At 41.8% G+C, this 21,244-nt stretch overlaps 1 protein-coding gene across 2 annotated transcripts in view; it reads right to left on the bottom strand.

Moving 5' to 3' along the window:
• BMPR2 (bone morphogenetic protein receptor type 2) overlaps positions 1 to 21,244 on the bottom strand; it is a 209,525-nt gene that overhangs the window by 58,381 nt on the left and 129,900 nt on the right. The gene's annotated exons all lie outside the window — the stretch shown is intronic.

The following is a 21,244-nucleotide window of genomic DNA, read 5'->3' as shown; positions in this document are numbered from 1 at the left end:
TCCATCTACAGGCCTAGATCTAAAAATAACAACTAGCAGCTTTTTAATGAGAGTTTCCAAATTGTTTTATTTTATTTGGTCACTAATTAAAAGCATTGGAGTAAAAACAAAAAAGAATAAAGTCTGCAGCCAGGGCAGCTGCTTGGTTTGTATTATCATGATGCTGGGGAAGGGATGGGGGTGGCAGGAGTGGCATGGACTCAACTCCTCATGACTGCAGTCTATAGCAATGGAGGGCAGCACTGTAGGAAATGGTGGGCTCCCGATAAGGCACTTTTAAAGTGATTTATGTGACATCAGCTAGTGAAGCAACTCTACCACAGGGCTAAAAAAGCCATTGTGATAGGAACTGGGCTTTAAAGGTTCCTATCAGTTTACATACTGTACACCCTGCTGTTTCCTGACAAAGCAGAAGTACTAAAACTGCAACTTTTTATTCATGTTAAATGAAGCAATAAGGAGGATGCAAGGAGGGACCCACTTGTAACAGACTGTCATCAAGCCATCCATTGGTAACAGCCTTTGTAAAACTTATGGTCTGATCACATATGGCCATTATTCATGCATTAAAACATGCAATTTTGCTGCATCATAATGCAATACAATTAGAAATCTCATTTCAGTTTGGTGTGTGCCAGTATTTATCTGCGATTCCACTTTCTGGCCTGTGTACTCCCCCTGTGACTGCCTCTTCTGGGCACAATAGAAGAAGAAAAAGAAAAGAGCCCCCTCTCTGCAGTCAAGGCATCAGTACAGGAGTCCTTTCTTTTCTTCCAGTGACATGGAATAATGAGACTTGTTCAAAGTCCAAAATAAATTAGCCATGCCTTATAACAGGATCATGTTTCCATGCCCACAAGCTATAGGCTCTGACTGGCAAATATCCTAAAATCTGCTACACAAGTCTGAGGCATGGTGCCAGAGAGGGATTGGGACTCGAGGAAACAGTGCGGGGCCATTGCTGTGCATATGTGTTGCTAGCCTCTAGGCTGCCAGCTTGTCCTGTTGCCATACCGGGGGAGGAGGGCTGATGGAGCAGCACATGAAGATCATCACGGAGAAGGCAGGATGATTGGGGAGAACAATGCCCTTGGAGAGGTCGATCTGCCAGGTGGGTCACTCGCTGATGCGCCAACTGGGATGGAAGGTACATATGCTAGATTCTCTGCAGAGGCAGTTGTAATCTGCTGCTTTGGCAGAGTTTATTCTAGTGGGTTGCACATAGTCCTTAGTCTACTAAGAAAGCAGCCAGTATTATTTATTAGTGCAGGGTGTAATCCAGTAACCAGGCAGAGTGCAGAGCTTGGCTCTGCAGGTATTCAGAATGGCAGCACTGACATTGTTACTGGGGACGTTTCCTCTTAATTTACCACTGTATATTATTGGATAGGATTGATCTGCCCACCACTCACATGCAGAAGGAATAAAAGCACTGAGTGTGGGCAGGGAAGTGAGGGGTGGTCAGTAGTGTGCATATGGCATTATAACATGAATCCTGAAAATGGTTCAATTATCAAAAGGTTGAAGACTGACTTAGATCATTATGCATGTAGATTAGAGTTTTATCTACAGTCTCCTTCATTAAGAGTCAATGCATTTCAAATGGACTGCAATGCAAAAACAGAACGATAAAAGAGTGCAACAGATGGCAGGAAGTGCTAGCTAGTGTTAGAGTCTGTTACTGGCGCTGTATATTAACTATGCACAGAACATGAGACTTGCTCATGCCCTTTTTCACATACAGCAAAGTAAAAGCATACATTTAAAGTGCCTAGGGCAGGGACACATGTTGTACCAGAATTATGTGTTTATATAGAATGCAAGCATCATAAAAGTCAGTGCTGCCATTCTGAATACCTGCAGAGCCAAGCTCTGCACTCTGCCTGGTTACTGGATTACACCCTTTCCCTTCTGACTGTAGACAGGGTGCACAGTCAGACACCTAAGCACAACACTAGACTTCGCTTTGCAATTTGGGAGGGTGGCAGTACAATCTGTATGGTCAGGTATGTTATCTGTATGCAATGTAAACTGAATCAGTTGATTTTGGCACTAGGTACCGTAACTCCAGCACCTCATGTTACATATAGGCTGTGCCAGGTTTACTGTGGATGGGTACTTAATTTTAGCATTGGCACAGTTGATGCAACATGCCAGAATTTATTGGCAGTAGGGGCTTTTTTTCGATGCCAGCGTTTGCTGTTATATAGCTGCAACACCAAGCTGGGACTTATCAGTGCTTACATTTGGCACCAACTATTTGGCTATTACAATAGCCAAAACCCCATTCACCAGCAGTAAGTGATTAATTTTGGCACTGGTATTTCTGCTAAACCGCCTGAAACTGAACATCCCAAAAGCATAGGGTTATACATAGATTAGGTGGGTTATTGTTGGGAAATAGGAAGACACTAGGTATACCGGTGAAATTTTAGGCATCAGGAAGGGGTTAACATTGAGAGAAGGTTAGAGTTTGGCATTGGGAAGGGGTTTGTGTTTGTGGTGGGGGGAAGGGGCAGGGGGTTAGGGTTGGCTGTCAGGTAAACATTAGTATTAGGGAGGAAAGTTAGGGTACAGCATCAGAAAATGTCCATTAGTGGGTAGACTGGGATTAGGCATCACAAGAGGTTAACACTAGGGCAGGTTAGGGTTAGGCTTTAGGCCTCTTGCACACTGCAAGTGATTCCGATTCAGATTCCGCTTTTTAATCAGTTTTTACATCCGATTCAGATTCCGCTTTGCAGTGTGCAGGGAGCAAACTGCAAATCGGAATCGGATGTAAAAACTGATTAAAAAGCGGAATCTAAATCTGAATCTCTTGCAGTGTGCAAGAGGCCTCAGGAAGGCATTGACATTTGGGGAAACTGGAATGTTAGGATTAGGCATCGGGAGCAAGAAATCTTGATAGTGAGTTGCATGGAGTTAACTGAGCAACATTGAATGTCAAATTTATATTTGGAAAACGCACTTAACAGCCGAGATAGAAGATCATAGGTAAACAAAACCTACTAATAATCCATCCACTTTAATCCTAGTGTTAAATATAACTGGTTCAAGGTTTATATCTGTTACGGCCAGAACCCGAAGTTTGGCCACTTCTAGTTCTGGCCGGCCACTTCGGGTTCTGGCCGGCCAATTCGCGAAGTGGCCGCTGCGCTGCGGCCAATGTTAGAAATGGATCGTTTACTCTGATATTAATGTATCTTCTGGCCGCAGCGCAGCGGCCAAACGTATTAATTTGTTGCAATTAAGCCGGCGGCAATGTAACAATTCAAGCCGCCAGCTTTTTATCTGCCTCTCTCTCTCTCCTCTTATGGCCAGCCGGCGGGGGGGACACGCGAGTCCCCCAGAGTCGTTCGTCGCAGCAGGGGCAGCAGAGCGGGGAGGCTGCAGACATTGCTTCTGCCAGCACCCGCTCTGCAAGAACGGCAGGCTTCCCTGCCGCGACGAACGACTCGGGGGGACACTCGTGTCCCCGCCGGCTGCCCATAGGAGAGCGAGGGGGGGGGGAGGAGAGAGAGGCGGGTGGGGGAGAAGGAGAGAGAGGCAGAGAAAAAGCCGGCGGCTTGAATCGTTACATTGCCGCCGGCTTAATTGCAACAAATTAATACGTTTGGCCGCTGCGCTGCGGCCAGAAGATACATTAATATCAGAGTAAATGATCCATTTCTAACATTGGCCGCAGCGCAGCGGCCACTTCGCGAATTGGCCGGCCAGAACCCGAAGTGGTCGGCCAGAACTAGAAGTGGCCAAACTTCGGGTTCTGGCCGTAACATATATACCAATGTAAAAACACCTAACACAGATACAGTATGTGCTATTGCTTAGGAGATCTTGCATAATGACACATTTGCTTTAAGATGTAGTAGCTAAAGTCAATCATAAACTCCAGATTGTGATAAAGCCCATCTCAAGGCACATATCTAAACATTCCATCTTACAGTTTAGTAATTACTCAAATGTTACTTTATTTGCAGGAAATTAGGCATCTGCCGCTAAAAAACAATTAAAAAAAAATCTGATGGCTTACCAGAAGCCGCTATTTTTAGAGAGTCATCATCAAGCTGTGTAAGGCCGTTGCTGATGGAATTTCCTCATCTTGCCTTTCAAACTATTATGGGGCAGGCGTAGACAATGTGCAAACATGCAGTATAACTTTCACCTGTAGGGATTGGAACTCAGTACCTACAATGACAGTTCTGGGCATGAGCACATACTAATGAGTCTCTCAGTTACAGTAGAGCAATACTGTTGCTATGGGGAGGGGAAGAGGTGGACAAAGGGGTGGTGCGGGATAGAATAACTTCAGTCAGGCCACTTAAGTGGGGAACAATGCCCTCAGCCATTGCTACTAATTAAAGATCTGGCATGCAGGATATTTCAGATAAATCACTAACACATCATCAATGCCAAGTCACATTTATTTTTATGAACCACTTCACATCCAGACCTTTTTTCCCACTTATTGACCAGAACAGTTTTGACAGTATAGCTATGTCCTTATTTAATCAATAAGAGATAACTTTATCCCTACTTAGGACACAGAAATGAAATATATATTGTTTTTTTCAAGACAAACTAGGGTTTCATTGTATGCCACTTTTTTCCCTCGAACAATTTTGTTTTCTATGAATTTTAATGGGAAAACAAAGAACAAAATAGAAAAACATTTCTCAGTTTTACCAATTCCAGTTTAAAAATAAAAAGTGCTACTGTAGATAAAAAACACAAATTTTGTTTGGCTATTCTTACTGCTTATCACAAAACTTAGATTATGTTCCGGTCACAATTTATGGTGAAGATATTTGATTCTGAAATAATGCTACAGAGTTTATTTTTCACTATGAAATGAGAAAATAAAAGTATTTTTAATAGTAAAAATCAATCTCATTAGCTCAGGAAACATATATTCCCATTCACCAATTAGTGCTGCATCAGATAGTGCCAGAAATGTGCACAGGAGCAAGCCCAATCCTGCACAGCACTGCTTCTGTACAAGTCAGTAGATCTACTGACCTGTGGCTTAGATGAAGTCACAGAGGACGTATATTTACTGACCTGTGGACAAAGTGGTTAAATACAATATCCATGCTGTGAATAAAATCATTCCTTCCCAGATGCGACTTCTTTTTTGTACATAAAACTTTGGATATCCAAAAGAATTGTGTGATAGTTTTGATCAGTATGATGTCTGTACGAGCAACCCCCATCTTCTGCGCCTAGTTGATTGTGGGTGAAAAGCAATAAGCTAGATATTTTTAGCCAACTGATTTATCACTGCCTACATCCCATCTCCATAAAACAGTACAAGCTGCTTGGCCAAGCTAAACATACATGGACTATCGCTGTCCTGCAGGAAGTTGTCCACAAAAAAGATCATGAACAATCATGTCACATGTCACCTCAGGTATGCTATAAGATAATAACCTAGCTAGCGAGTCCAACTTCATATTTTTTTCCTTTTAAACAATACCAGTTGCCTGGCAGTCTATTTGGTTGCTATAGTGTCTGAATCGCACGAGAAACAAGCATGCAGCTAATCTTGTCAGATCTGAACATAATCTCAGAAGCACCTGATCTGCTGAATGCTTGTTCAGCGTCTATGGCTACAAGTATCAGAGGCAGAGATTCAGCAGGATAGCCAGGGAACTGGTATTGTTTAAAAGGAAATAAATATGGCAGCCTTCATATACCTCTCATTACAGTATCCTCTAAGACCTCCAGTCTTTCCTGGGTCAGTGGAGATTGGGTTGTTAACAGAATTTTCTTCTTAATGTCATTAATCTTTATGAAATAGGCAGGGAAAGAGAAGCAAGAGACTCACATATGCCATATTGTATAATAGTGAAGTGGGATTTTAATGATAGACCCTCTTGAAAACATGCTGTGGTTTGTATCTAAAATGGTTACATACTATTGTATGTCAGTTACAGTTTTTAAAACACAACAGTTTCTGTAAAAACAAACCTTTATTGTACCCTCATGCGTCTAACTTACTTCCTCTCCTACTCTGTTCAGAATGTCAAAACTGAACAGGTCTGAACCTGAAAAGCACCAGCTGCCATGACACTATATATGTAAGTCTGCTGCAGCATAATGCAGTACAGCCGGCAGGCACAAAACATTTCAGTAGAAGTACAATATAAAAAGTAAATTGCTTATGTCTAGCAATTCCAGTAGCTTGTGACTGTAGGGCAGTGAGGTTGTAGGTTACGGTGATGGAATAGTAGTGAAGGGCTGAATTCTGAAGGGGATGGACACAAGCCTGAGTTCAGTAGCTGAAGATAAAGGTAACCAAAGGGCTTCAAACTAAAAGAACTAGAGCAAAAACCCTCCATCCTTCCTAGCGGGTGGAGATTGGGCTCTCCTTATACGTCTTTCCAAACTATGTCCACACCTACCACTAGTGGCATAGGTTTTGCCTGCAATCACCACAACCTCCGCAAGATGCCCATTTGTGGCCTGCTGCCGGTAATCATGATGCAGGTGACTGAAGTATGTTTAGGTTATCCGTTGTCTGGGTAGACATTGCCACTTTTTGTATCCTAATGCCAGTGGCATAACTATGGCACTTAGTGCAATAAAACCTGCCTAAGGCTCCCTGCACACTGCAAATCCTTTTTGCGATTCCGATTCTCAATTCCGATTTTCATTCAACAGAAAAACGGATCAAAAAATGCAGCATGCAGTAAAGATTGTAAAAACCGATTAAAAAATGGAATCGGAATCGCATGCAGTGTGCAGGGAGCCTAAAGCACTGCATGCGATTCTGATTTTTAATCGGTTGTTACATCCGATTCCGATTTTTAATCGTTACTGCATGCTGTGTTTTTTTTATCTGTTTTTCTGTTGATTGCATTCAGGGAAAGTCAGAATTGAAAATCGGAATCGTAAAACGAATTTGCAGTGTGCAGGGAGCCTAAGACATTCACAGTATGAGAGGTGTAAGCAGAGGAGGGGAACAGTTTGTTAATAATTACCATTTTTCAAAAGCTTATATAAAATAGATTAATACTTGCATAGCTCCATTGAAGAACTAATACTGTGGTTGAGGGAGGGCCCCTAGTGGACCCCTCTGGACTAAAGACCCCGGTGCACAGCCTCTGCATCCCCTATTGCTATGCCACTGCCTATTGCTAGGTTCTTGGAGCTCAGAGTAGTCAAAAGCAAGGATTCTGCAAATATTTGTAAATGGGATACAGTTGGGAACATCAAACTTGGAGAAGGACTTAGGAGTACTCATTGACAACAAGTTAAATAATCGTATTCAATGCAAAGCCGCTGCAGCTAAAGCTAATAAAATTTTGGGATGCACTAAAAGGGAAATAAAAACTCGAGATGCTAGCATAATATTGCCCCGTTTAACTCTCTAGTAAGGCCACATCTGGAATATGGAATTCAGTTCTGGGCACCACATTAAAGGAGGGATATTGCAGTTTTAGAGCAGGTGCAGAGACGAGCAACAAAATTGATACATGGGATGGAAGGTCTCACTTACCAAGAAAGGTTAGATAAACTGGGTTCATTTAGTCTAGAGAAAAGACGCCTTAGAGAGGATCTAATTAACATGTATAAATACTTCAGAGCGCAATATAAAAGCTTGGCGGATGAGCTTTTTGTCCCTAGGCCTTCTCAAAGGACTAGTGGACATGATCTGCGCATGGAAGAAAAACGTTTTAGCCATTTATTTAGGAAAGGGTTCTTTAAAGTAAGAGTGATTAAGATGTGGAATGCATTGCCACAGGAAGTAGTTATGGCAAATTCTATACATGCATTTAAAGGGGGCTTAGATGCTTTTCTTGCGTTGAAAGACATCCATGGCTACAATTACTAGGTAATGCCCAGTGATGTTGATCCAGGGATTTTATCTGATTGCCATCTAGAGTCGGGAGGGAATTTTTTCCCCTTAGGGGCTAATTGGACCATGCCTTGTAAGGGTTTTTCACCTTCCTCTGGATCAACAGGTATATGTGAGGGAGCAGGCTGGTGTTGTACTTTGTTCTCTGGTTGAACTCGATGGACGTATGTCGTTTTTCAACCCAAATAACTATGTAACTATGTAACAATGTAACAGTATTTTTAACAAGTGCATTATACAGTGCTGCATAATATGCTAGCACTAAGAATTATATTACATAATAATAAGCATGTTAGAGCAGAGTTCTCTCCCCTTTGTATCTTATCATTGTTGTATATTAGACAAATCTCTGTGTTAGTTACTATCACATTGATGTTGTTTACTACCTGCACATTTGGTAGGGCAGCCATCAGGGGGGGACAACTGACACTGCAGTGAGGGGCCCAAGGCTTCTGGGGCCCTGGGTCCCCCAAAGTGTTGGAAGGGCCGCATTTGCTGGCTGTGGGCCTGTGGCACACTAACCAGCACAACGTGTTCCAGCAGTGAGAGAAGAGTGGCATCAGTGCTTGAACTTGGGAAGCAGATGAGTGAGCCTGCTTTCTATACTGGGGCACCACCTATATCTGGCTACAGGCTACCTATACTGGGCTACCACCTATACCTGGCTACCTATACTGGGGCTGGAACAAACTATACCTAGCTACTTATACTGGGGCACCACCTATCGCTGGCTACCTATACTGGAGCACCACCTACACTTGGCTACTTATACTGGGGCACCTATAGCTTGCTACCTGTACCCGGCTGACCTATATTGGTGCAACTATACCAGCTGCCTATACTGGGGCACTACCTATAGTTAAATACCTATACTGGGGCACCTGTATCTTTCTGGCCTTTACTGGGGCACCAGCTATACCAGGTTATCTATACTGGGGACATCTACACCAGGCTACCTATACTGGGGCACCACCTATAGCTGGCTACTTATACTGGGGGAACCTATACCTGGCTACCTATACTGGGGGCACCTATGACTGGATACCTATACTGGGGCAGGGGGGCGAGCTGAGACAGAAGGGGACAAGAGGTAACACAGGGGAAAAAAAGAGGATAAGGGGGAACAGAGGCGGACAAAAGAGGCACAGGGAGAAAAGAGATGAGCGGGGAAAAAGAGGCACAAACTGAGGGGCGACAAAAGAGGCACAGGAAGAAAAGAGGGAGACAAAAGAGAATGGATAATGAATAAGAACGGACCTACAAGTCCCCATCTTATTTTTTAACCAGGGACTACCTGTATTTTGCTAGTATTTGGCTCCACCCACAACATTCCATGGTCACGCCCACTTTCTGCCGCATCATGCCGTGCATGACGCTTTCTTTAGTGTCTGAGCCATGCACATTTTTCGCCGCAGCGCACTTTACGCACGGACACGGGGTGGGGTGGCTAGTGGGCGGGCACAGCAACCAGTGGGTAGGCCCAGGGAGGGGGGGGGGCCCAGGCCTGATAATGTGTGAGGGGCCCCAAAATTTCTGATGGTGTCCCTGTGTCAGTGTTTGTACCTTGCTTTGCACATCTCCACAAAAGACAAAATAATCTAGTTATGAGATATCTGAATATATAGATAGCTGAATATGCCAGGAACTAGTGGGTAGAAACACATAATTATGACATGTGAGCAGAGGCAGTATAACAAACGGGCATTCTAAAGGGATGTCGGGGATGCCTCCTACTATTGTAATGCCCTCACTGCATGTAATTACAGCTTGTAACAAAAGAGAGATAACTCCACACTTCTGCTGTTTCCGCTCAATGAGCTTTGGTAATTTACTGAACTTTAAAGGCAGCTGTGAAAATCTTTATGAATTAGAACACAAAAGTCTAAAATACCGAATGCAGTATTTTAACGACCAGAATATTTTATCGCACATTCTTTTATGAATTGAGGCCTTTATCTCTCTGGAACACAGACAGATATTGCCACATAGCACATAACTGCACATTCATCTGGCCATTACAGGACAGTCCTGAATATCGCCATATCTGGACCTTGAAGGAATAAGCAGACAGCTGTTTATAAGGTGGGAGGAGCAGACTACCGATGTTATGAGAAGCCCCACAGCCAAGGAAAATTGGCTCCAGACTGGGCTTTCCCCATTTCAGAAATACAAAATTCTAACACAATGGCAACAATGAGGAAGGAAACTACTTAGTAAGGACATTTGTGTGAGGTTATCTGATTACTGCTGAAGAAAGACTGCTGTACTGTTGGCATCTGAAACTGCGTGTTTCAATTATAAATTGGACTTGTCATCGGATGTACATTTTGAAAGAATTCCATTCCATAAATATGCATTATTGGATCTGTTGACTATCAGGGTTGGCTGTAGAGATACAGAATCATCTCTCCATCAGATCATGGACCACAAACATGTAATACGTGTCCCAAAAGTGTAACTGTCGGGCATAAAATCAAAAATCAATTCTTTATTTTTATCTGGTAAACAAGTAATAAGGATGCGAACCAGATAATCCAAAAGTTAAAATCACTATTACTTTACTTGTTGATAAATGATCATTTCCCAGTTTACCTGACTCTTATTTGGTATACACAAAATGTGGTACGCAAAAAGGAAGTTGTGGGGTATGCTGGGTTGTCCTTTTATGCTACTCTACTTCCCCTCACTTAACTAATGCACCCTGATTGGCCGAAGTCTCTTTCCCTCCTGTTATACCCTCCCACACCTCTGTTCCTCTCTGAGTATTTCTCATACTGAGACAACGCACTTTCTATAGTGTAGGCATACACAATCAGGCATAGGAGAGTAAGGGCAGATATGATATCAGGATTAGCTTCAAGTCGCCAAGAAAATGATCCTTCTAAAATGGCGTGAGTCTACCATCCCATCTATAAAGGAATGGATGACAGCTATGTCATACACCATTGAGGAATGGGGTGGAAATGGAGAAGAAGAACCCTCAAGAGCAAAAATAAACTTAAAGCGGTATTGTCACCATAAAAATCAAATTTCAACAGCAACTGGTCTGAGTGTATTAAGTGATAAAGATGCTAAGCCTGCATTCAAAACTTGCAAAACTTTTTCTGCTGTTATGGTTTGTAGTTATCACATACTTTAGGAGCACTGGCCCTAGTGCCAAACAGTGCCAAAGAGTTGAATGCTGGGAGTTCTTTTTATCTATAATATATTCCTCCTCTTTCATTTATTTCCCTATCTAGCTGCTTATCAGAAACACCTCTGATTACTTGTGTTTACAAGCAAGGCTGAGGTGACTCAGTAATTGGATGAGTAAATAAAAAAATAGACAGTGCAGTTGTTAGTATACATCTCAGTGGGAGTGTCTAAAGGCTTTGGGAGGAGGGCAGCTAATGAATACACAATGAGCAAGAGAAGGGAGGGGGGAAACAAGAGTCAGGGAGGATATGATGTCAGCATTAGCTTGGCAAGATGGCCACTGCCCAGAATAGGATTTTCTGCTTTTCCTTCACAGAAATCATTACGTGGATAGCACAATACATCTGTTATGTATGTAGAAGTAGTATTTATCTACTTATATATGTGTTTTTTATTTCTAGGTTAGCATGGGTGTCACTTGTTCTTTAAGAGCTTCCTGGGAGGAACTGTTAATAAAACAGAGATATGACTAAAATACAGGAGATTGATCTGCGGATCTTAATGGGTGGCACAAGACAGGGGAGTTGGTGAGTGAATTTATAGTAAGGTTGCGAATGGTGATATGTGGTGTAGCATGAATAGGGAAGTTTGAGAAGAATGGATGTGTGAATGTAGGTATCGGAGTATGATGTTTATCTCGGATTTTTACTCAGGTTCTTAAGAACAGCAAACACATGACTAAAGGCAAAAATGACTTTAAAATAAGAAGTACCGAGAGGGGGTTAATTAATTTTACACCTTGTATTGTCTAATTTGATGTACCCTCTTCCTTGCATTGTTTTTTTTCCTTTTCTTATTTTCCTCGTTGCTTTTCTTTTGCATAGATGTTATCAATGAAGCTAGGATTTAATATTTGATTTGATGAACCAACAATGATGCAAAATAACTACCTAACCCAAAAGGGTACATGTGAAGCTTGTATCAGATGGTTGGGTACACACTACAAGAGCTGAGTTGGAAAAAAACACAAAAAAACAAAGAAGGATTAGCTTCAAAATAGCCACACTAAAAATGGGAAATGCTAAGAAGGATTTTCTCTTGTTTTACTGTAGAAAAATCACTAAAATCAAATACATATGTTATGTAAGTAGAGCAAGTATTTATCTACTTATATATGGGGGTTTTTCTGAGATAGTATGGCTGATAGCTCCTCTTTAAGGAAGGAAAGCAATTGTTTTTCTGCATTTGCCATTTCACATTATTTGCAATCAAACTTGGGTATTTTTGGTCATTTGGGCAACAAAGATAAATAAGCCCTCCCAAAACATGACTGGTTAGCAAGGCCTCCTGTAAAGCCTCTGTAAACACTTGTTTAACTAAAGTAATTTGAAACGTCCGACAAACAACAGATTTTGCTGCGTTTGACAACAATTGTGTGCAAAGATGTAGCCAAACATCATAATGAGTATTTTGCTCAATCCATAAACTCACACAACTGAAGGGCAGTTGGCCATATGTGCACAATGTCGTTTGAACTACACTGTTCTACTGAATGTGGGCATGTCATGCATACTTTTGTTTAATTGCGCGCAGAGTATTTTAATGAGTTGAATGTTTGCGATATCGGTGTGTAAAAAAGACTTGTTTCAAAGACGTCGCTGGTAAAGTCGTTTCTGCGATGTTGGTTGTGTCTTTTCCAGAAATTTTGTTTGTCCTGTGTATGGGCCTTTAGAGTGACTAACCAATTCAGACATGCAGAGGGTTAAGCTATTGGAAGTACATACTGTATACATGAGAGCTATATTTAAATGATCAGTGTTTTATCAAATAGATTGTCTCTAAAGCTAGTCTAAAGTCTTGTACACACACTAAATTGAATGTGGCCAAGGCAGCCATTTGGTGTTGCCTCAGCTGATAATCTAGTGTGTGTGTGAAAGTTACATTAGTTATGTTAATTAAAATAGATAGGTAATATAATCCCTTACCCACCCTGTTTTAAAAGAACAGGGAAATGTTTGATTTCATGAAGTCAGCCATCTTTTTGGTTGAAAGGAGGTGACAGGGAGCAGGAGACACAGTTCCAACTGTCCTGTGTCCTGATCACACCTCCCCAGTTGCGAGGCAACATGAATAACAACATAGGAAATCCCATCATGCTTTGCACAGCATCAGGGGGAAAAAGCCTGGGCAGTTTTCTTTGATGGGGCGGAGCTTAGCTTTTGTAAAGCTAAAAATAAGGCTTATGTAAGAAAAGTTCTGATGCTGTGAAACTGTTAAAGAAACACCAAACCTTATTAGTGCTGCTGAGTAGATTTTTAGTCCGGAGGTTCACTTGAATGAAAATTAGTAGTAGGGGGGAAAAATAAATCAATACTTTGCAAAGTGAGAAGCTAAAAAATAGAAGAGAGGTCAAGAAATGATTGATATTTGCTGTGTATTTTGTTCATGTTGTTTGATCCACATCAGCCTGCATGTCATCATTTTTACTACTGGTAGACAAGAAAAAACTAGACAGCACCAACTGCTATTATCTATCACCACACCCACTAACCATGTGATAGGATAAAAGGTAACTAAAATATATACATATAGGAAGAGGAACATACTGTTTGCTTGGCAGTTGGAAACAGCCGTTATTTCATACAATGCAACAAGATTCGCAGAAAGGAAACTGTCATGACCATGGCCATGACATCGCACTGTGGGAGGGGTTTCACCACAATATCAGCCACAAAGACCCCACTGATGATCTATTGCTCATGAGAAAGGGAGTATCAGCTACTAATTGGGATGAATTTCAATCCTTGGTTAAAGTTCCTCTTAAACTCTCATATCCCCATTCAAAATTTCTGAGGATTCTGCAATTTGCATGTACACTCACCTAAAGGATTATTAGGAACACCTGTTCAATTTCTCATTAATGCAATTATCTAATCAACCAATCACATTGCAGTTGCTTCAATGCATTTAGGGGTGTGGTCCTGGTCAAGACAACCTCCTGAACTCCAAACTGAATGGCAGAATGGGAAAGAAAGGTGACTTAAAGGAGTTGCCAGGCCAAATTGAATAAAATAAACGCTACTTACCGGGGGCTTCCTCCAGCCCCAAGCTCCCAGGACCTCCCCCTCACCGCAGCTCTGCCCGCAGCCGTTTGCAGGAGCTCCGACCCGGTGATGGCGTCAGAGCGACCTGGAGGTCGCTCTGTACTGCGCCTGCGCGAACGGCGCTGTCAATCACCGCCACGTGGGCTGGAGCGGACTGCGCAGGCGCTGTAGTTCTTCGCCTGCGCAGTCCGCTTCGGCCCCCATGGCGGTGATTGACAGCGCCGATCGCGCAGACGCAGTACAGAGCGACCTCCAGGTCGCTCTGACGTCATTGCCGGGGACTGGGTCGGAGCTCCGGCAAATGGCTGCGGGCAGAGCTGCGGCGAGGGAGGTTACAAGCAAGTTATGCAGCAAAGCATTTGTGAAGCCACAGCACGCACAACCTTGAGGCACATTGGCTATAACAGCAGAAGACCCCACTGGGTACCACTCATCTCCACTACAAATAGGAAAAAGAGGCTATAATTTGCACAAGCTCACCAAAATTGGACAGTTGAAGACTGGAAAAATGTTGCCTGGTCTGATAAGTCTCAATAGAGTCAGAATTTGGAGTAAACAGAATGAGAACATGGATCCATCATGCCTTGTTACCACTATGCAGGCTGGTGATGGTGTAATGGTGTGGGGGATGTTTTCTTGGCACACTTTAGGCCCCTTAGTGCCAATTGGGCATTGTTTAAATGCCACGGGCTACCTGAGCATTGTTTCTGACTATCTCCATCCCTTCATGACCACCATGTACCCATCCTCTGATGGCTACTTCCAGCAGGATAATGCACCATGTCACAAAGCTCAAATCATTTCAAATTGGTTTCTTGAACATGACAATGAGTTCACTGAACTAAAATGGCCCCCACAGTCACCAGATCTCAACCCAATAGAGCATTTTTGGGATATGATGGAATGGGAGCTTCATGCCCTCGATGTGAATCCCACAAATTTCCATCAACTGCAAGATGCTATCCTATCAATATGGGCCAACATTTTTAAAGAATGCTTTCAGCACCTTGTTGAATCAATGCCACGTAGAATTAAGGCAGTTCTGAAGGCGAAAGGGGGTCAAGCACCGTATTAGTATGGTGTTCCTAATAATCCTTTAGGTGAGTGTACATACACCCACCTACCTGCCCAGTATTTCACCAAACAAGGTGTTGGGCCCACCACCAAAAACCAGGAGGCAGTGTAAGCAAAAGGGAGCTATGATATCATGCAGACATTAACCTACTCAAGCAACAGTAGTAGCTGCCACTTTATGGTGCCCATCCCTGTGTCTAACTCAGCACATTTGGCTCAAGGGAAAATAATTCTGTCCCCCACCTTGCTTTTATACACTCTTTATATCTATGTATCATCCTGATTTCCATTAAAATATCCCTTGATCTGTTTGGGGTGTAGGCTTCTTCAGTAAGAATTAGGCACAATGCCAGCTGCTGTTGGGCAAATGTACTTCTCTTCCTATTCTTCAGTTGCTCCAGCTCCAGTCCAGCCAAATAAAGTGAAATGTTAGAGAATGAATGGCAGAGTCCATGTCCTGTTGTGGTCAAAGCCATTACCAGGTGATAATTCATGCTCTCTCTACACCCTCCCATCTCTGATGTGTGACCTCTGACCTGCCATGCACACATTACCACAAGTCAGACGTGGATGCTTGGCTCTAAAGCCGTGCTGGGCATCAGGGAGCAGTGCCACACCTAATGGGCACTACCATTGGACGCTTCATATTCAACACGAGCAGCATCTCTCATCAATTGGGAGGAAAGAAAATCTGTCTAGACGCTTTGGGTGTGTGCCAAAATAAATGCAGAATCACTAATGACACACTAATGACACTGATGTATGACAGACAGGTTAGACTGAACAGAATACATTTAAGCAATTACATTTGAACTAAATGTATTTATGCATTACTCAAATCTATTTAAAAAGATGAGTTGAAAACATTCATCACATTTCCCACATTTAACCTTTTAGGTAAAATAAAGTCACCTGAACAGTGGAACATGTGACACAAGCCCTGATTCACCAAACTGCTGTAAGATTGCAGTGAGTCGGCAGCGTATGACAATTTTATTATTATTATTATTATTGATTTATATAGCGCCAGCATCTTCCATGGCACAGAATACAATATAAACAATATAAACGGTTAACATTGCAGACAATGGTGGTTTACAGCTGATGCAATTAACAAATCAATTACAGATTTGTACATAATGGTGGAAGATATGCACGCACATTACACAGCATTACTGGTACTAGTGCCGGGGGAGCACTGCCTGTTAACCTATTAGGGTAATGCGCCTAACCATCCCAATGGGTGCGTTATCCCGGTTACAGGTGTGGTGCTAACTGGTTAGCAGGAGTTGTTTATATGATTTATTAACTATTCTTACAGTTAAGGTGAAAAATAAGTAAGCTTTGTGAATCATCATCCTCATGTCACTTTAGGTATGCTTTAACCACTTCCTTACCACTGGTTATTTCCCCTTAAAAACCACAGCAATTTTCACCTGTCAGCGCTCCTCCCATTCATTCGCCAATAACTTTAATGCTACTTCTCACAATGAAATGATCTATATAATGTTTTTTTGTGGGGCAAATTAAGCTTTCTTTGGGTACTTTTAGCTATGAATTATTTTATTTCCTATGCATTTTAAAAGGAATAAGAAAAAAGTTTTCAGCTATTATAGCTTGAAATTAAAAAGTGTTACTGTAGATAAAACCCATACATTCTATTTGCCCATTTGTCCTGGTTATTACAACATTTAAGTTAAATTAAACAGCAATATAGCCTCATGACGTACATAGTAAAAAAAATCTCTGTTTTGGTAAGTGTGTGTGCGTGTGTGGGTGTGTGTGTTGTGTGATGACGACACCTCACCTCACACCTCATCTGTGTCTTGATTTTATTGACACAGTTACTAGTATTGCCCTGTCGGTGCTATACTAAGTGCAGCTGCCCTTGTATATTTTAATGTACCTAATGAAGTTAAAATCAGATTCTCCACCAAGGAACAAAAGACTGCACCCGATTGGGAAAGGACTCACTGATTGGTTACACTACAATCACAGTACTCGCCTACTCACAATAACACAGGCCAGCAGATCAAAATCTTCCTCCACAGTACTGATATTATCTCCTTCACAGCCTGCAGTTCACATTGAAGTGCATGAGTGTTGTATACCTGTATACCTTAGATAATTGCTCCTCATTTGTCTCTAATCACAAGTTGTAATTTGATCTCTCCCCTGTGTCTATGGCAGACATGGCAGATAAGCTCATTTGAAAGCACAGGTTGTTAACAATATAGCCATTTGGTTCCCAACTGCTTCTGAGTTAAGAGCTTCTGCCTTAAGGGGCCCATACACTCAGCCGATTTTCTGACCGACCGATCGATCGCGATCGATCGATCGATCGCAAATCGGTTGGCCAATCGACCGATCGACGGCCGATTTCGATCGATTTCGATGGATTTCCATCGAACTAACAGGGTGGAAAATTTAGGTCGATCTGATGAGATTGCTTATCAGTTTGCATTGGCCTTAATGGAAATCTGATGGCAAAAAAATGCCATCAGATCGAATTTCAATAGATTTCAAACTGAAATCTATTGGAATTCTATCCTGGTAAAAAATGTTCTAAAAACGCATCAGATAGATCATCAGATGCATTTCTTATCTATCTGCGGCCAATCTGACGAGTGTATGGGCACCTTTACTGTTACCGATTTTTGCCTGGTTTTGACTACTCTCAGCCTGCTGCCTGCACCGTCCTCTGTCTGGATTTTGACTACTCTCAGCCTGCCACTTGCACTGTTGTCTGTCTGGATTTTGACTACTCTCAGCCTGCTGCTTGCACCAACGTCTGCCTGGATTTTGACTACTCTCAGCCTGCCGCCTGGACTGACCTCTGCCTGGATTTTGACTACTCTCTGCCTGCTGCCTGCACCGACTTCTGCCTGGATTTTGACTACTTTCTGCCTGCCTTATTTGTACAGTTTCACAATGTTTTAAGTTTATTCATACATTTTATTAATTAAACAATTTTGTGTTCCAGTCTTTTATTTATAGGCAGAATGTCTACCAGGCTGTTATTCTGATATATTTTGGTGAGTTATGATTTAAGAATTAGAGGCCTGAAATTCTTGAAAAAAAATGTACCGCTTTTAGACCCATAAATCCAGACAGACATGCTCTGCCAGCTGGTTGTTAAGGCTGACTTACACCCCTATGCAATTAAGTCTGGGTAAGGTTGCTGTGTTCTTGTTTTTTCCTTTTCCTGCTACTGGTCTCCTGGGAAAAATATACATAGAGTTTTGTGTTTCGTGTAAGTGGTGTGTTCTTGTTGGTAAATCATTCCATTAGCAGTTCCCTGGTAGCAATAAGGATAAAAAACATGGTAGAAAGTATCCCAGCATATACCTGACAGGACCAGTGTTCGCCAAAATGTTTTCCATATGATGGTTAGATGCAAGCTACAGTTGCCAAGTTTAATTGTTTAGAGCTGTCTGAAGTTTAAACCGGTGCGAGAATATTTTATAGAGGTGTAGTAATCGATGCATGAAGTCACTTGCACTTTTATTAGCATATCAGTGCCCTCTTAATTTGTCTTTGGCATATAGCGTGAGATTAGCCTTTAAATAGAATGGAGAGTAGATACTATTCCGGATGCAGACGTAGAGTCCACTGTGTGGAGAGGCCCCAGCACCACAGCCCTGTAATGGAATGAAGGGAGTGGATGCAGTCCACAATTGTCTGGTTCCTGTGCCGACAACACAGGAAAGGCTTCTGAGAAAACTTGGCATAGTCTATTGTACAGAATATTAATGAAAAGAATTTCTAGATGGGAAGTATGCGTTTATTTTTTTTTTAGTTTTATTCCTGGCACACTTGAACTGCTAACCTTTTCCCTGGAAATGCTTAACCTGTTATTTAGGTTTCTGGCAGTCATTCGTGTTCAAAAATAACATCACACAACAAGGCATTTATTCTCACAGGCTGTCCTGTGGGTAGACCAGAGCATCAGGGTACTGTGCCATATAAGCCATCCTTTAAAGCAGAACTCCCAGTAACTGAACTTTGTATATATTATTAGGAAGAAAAAGCACTGCTTATTACCTAGTTTAAGTTCAGTCATTTGCCTAGTCTTTTATGGTGATGACAGCAAAAACCCACTGGCTCAGGTCCTGATATTGTGATTACCTTAAAAAGATACAGGCATACCTACCAAGGTGTGTGCTGGGAGAGCAACACTTTTTATTACCTTTTATCCTGCCATTTTTCTCACCTTTTAGGCCTCATTTCCACTACAAACAATAAAAAGATGTGTGTGTATGTAAGTGTGTGTGTGTGTGTGTGTGTGTGTGTGTGTGTGTGCGTGCGTGTGTGCGTGCGTGCGTGTAGAGGGGGGAGCACACAAGTTCTTCCTTTTACTGAGCATGCACTGTTTGGAACTTACACATAATGGGTGCTTCCTACAAAGTGTTCTCGACTACAGGGCAAATCAAATATTAAAAGGGCGGGTAGCAGGACAACAGGCAACACAAAGAACCTTCAGGGGTAAGTATATTAAGAAATTGTATGCATAATTTACATTTTAAATTACTCTTTGGGTGTGCTCTAAACACATATACTCTGCCATAGATTTTTAGACAAGACATTGAACATTTATATTGCGCTTTTCTCCTGGTAGACTCAAAGCGCTTCAGGGCTGCAGCAACTTAAAGTGGACCAAAACCAAACATTTTTTTAATTCAAAATATTTAGTTGCACCACTCTGACACATACAAAGATAAATAAACACTCCTTCAAGCCTATGAACATATCAGTGCATACTTTTCACCCTTCTCTTTTCATAATTAGGGTTATACAGGTGGCAGCCATTAGCAATTCCTCCTTTGCCGGACATCCCCTACTCCACCAGTCTGCCGGATTCTGTCCCGGCAATATGAAAGGAAGGGAGGTGTTCCTCCAATAAATGTAAAATATGTTATATTTGTCATCATGCAGCTGAAAAAGGTTGCTATTTATTATTATAATTTAGAAAATAGATTTTATTTCTGAAATCTTGTATTTTTAATTTGGGTCCACTTTAACGGGCTACCAGGATCACTAGGGAGCCTTGCCAAAAGTCTCCTTACTTTTTTACCTACTGGCTTGAGCCAGGATTTGAACCCTGGTAATGAGCTCAAATCCCACATCAAAGGCAACAGCCTTAAAGAGACACTGAAGCGAAAAAAAATTATGATATAATGATTTGTATGTGTAGTACACCTAACAAATAAAAAATTAGGAGCAGAGACATAAGTCTAATATTGTTTCCAGTACAGGAAGAGTTAAAGACATAGGTCTAATATTGTTTCCAGTACAGGAAGAGTTAAGAAACCCTAGTTGATATCTATGCAAAAAAGCCATTGAGCACCACGATTTTCAAAGTCTCAGAGAGCTCTGTCTTCTGAAGCTTGTTATCTCAGCTGTCAGTCATTGTATTTTATTTTTCTCTGCAGAGAACAGATCAATAGTTCACAAGACTGCTCTGTAAAAACATTTAGAATGCTGAGTAGTGTGAAAACTGCAAATATTAGAGAATGATGCAATGTTATAAAAAACACTATATAACTGAAAATAAAATATGAGAATATTTTCTTTGCTACAAATCTTTTAGTAATTATCCGTACTACACAACCAATTCATTATATCATAACTTTTTTCGCTTCAGTGTCTCTTTAACCAGTACACCATCCTACTGGAGGGTGGAGGCGCCCAATTTTAGGTAATGTACTGAATCAAAAAATAATAATAAGGTGGAGGGAGGTTTCTTTACCACTCCAGCTGGAAGAACCCAAACCATAGCGTAAATGTAAAAAGATTAAATTATTTATTCAGCACAATTAAAAGGAAAATGCATTTCACAGGGCTCAGCCTGCTTCTTCAGGTCAATGCAAGTGACTTTAAAATATGGTCACAAGCATGGACGCCAGCTTGTAAATATTACCTATTTTGGGGCGCCTCCACCCTCCAGTACCTCCTTTGGAGGTGTTCACCTTCTGGGTGTGGTGTTAATTACAACCAAGAAGGACCAACCAGGAGTGCGACCATCCAGTTCCATTAGGACCTGGAATACCGAGCAGGAACGGTTATTTCCCCA

The sequence above is a fragment of the Hyperolius riggenbachi genome, chromosome 7 (assembly GCF_040937935.1).
Source record: "Hyperolius riggenbachi isolate aHypRig1 chromosome 7, aHypRig1.pri, whole genome shotgun sequence".
NCBI lineage: Eukaryota > Metazoa > Chordata > Amphibia > Anura > Hyperoliidae > Hyperolius > Hyperolius riggenbachi.
The sequence above is the reverse complement of the archived record's forward strand: the minus strand, read 5'-3'. Positions and strand labels throughout refer to the sequence as shown.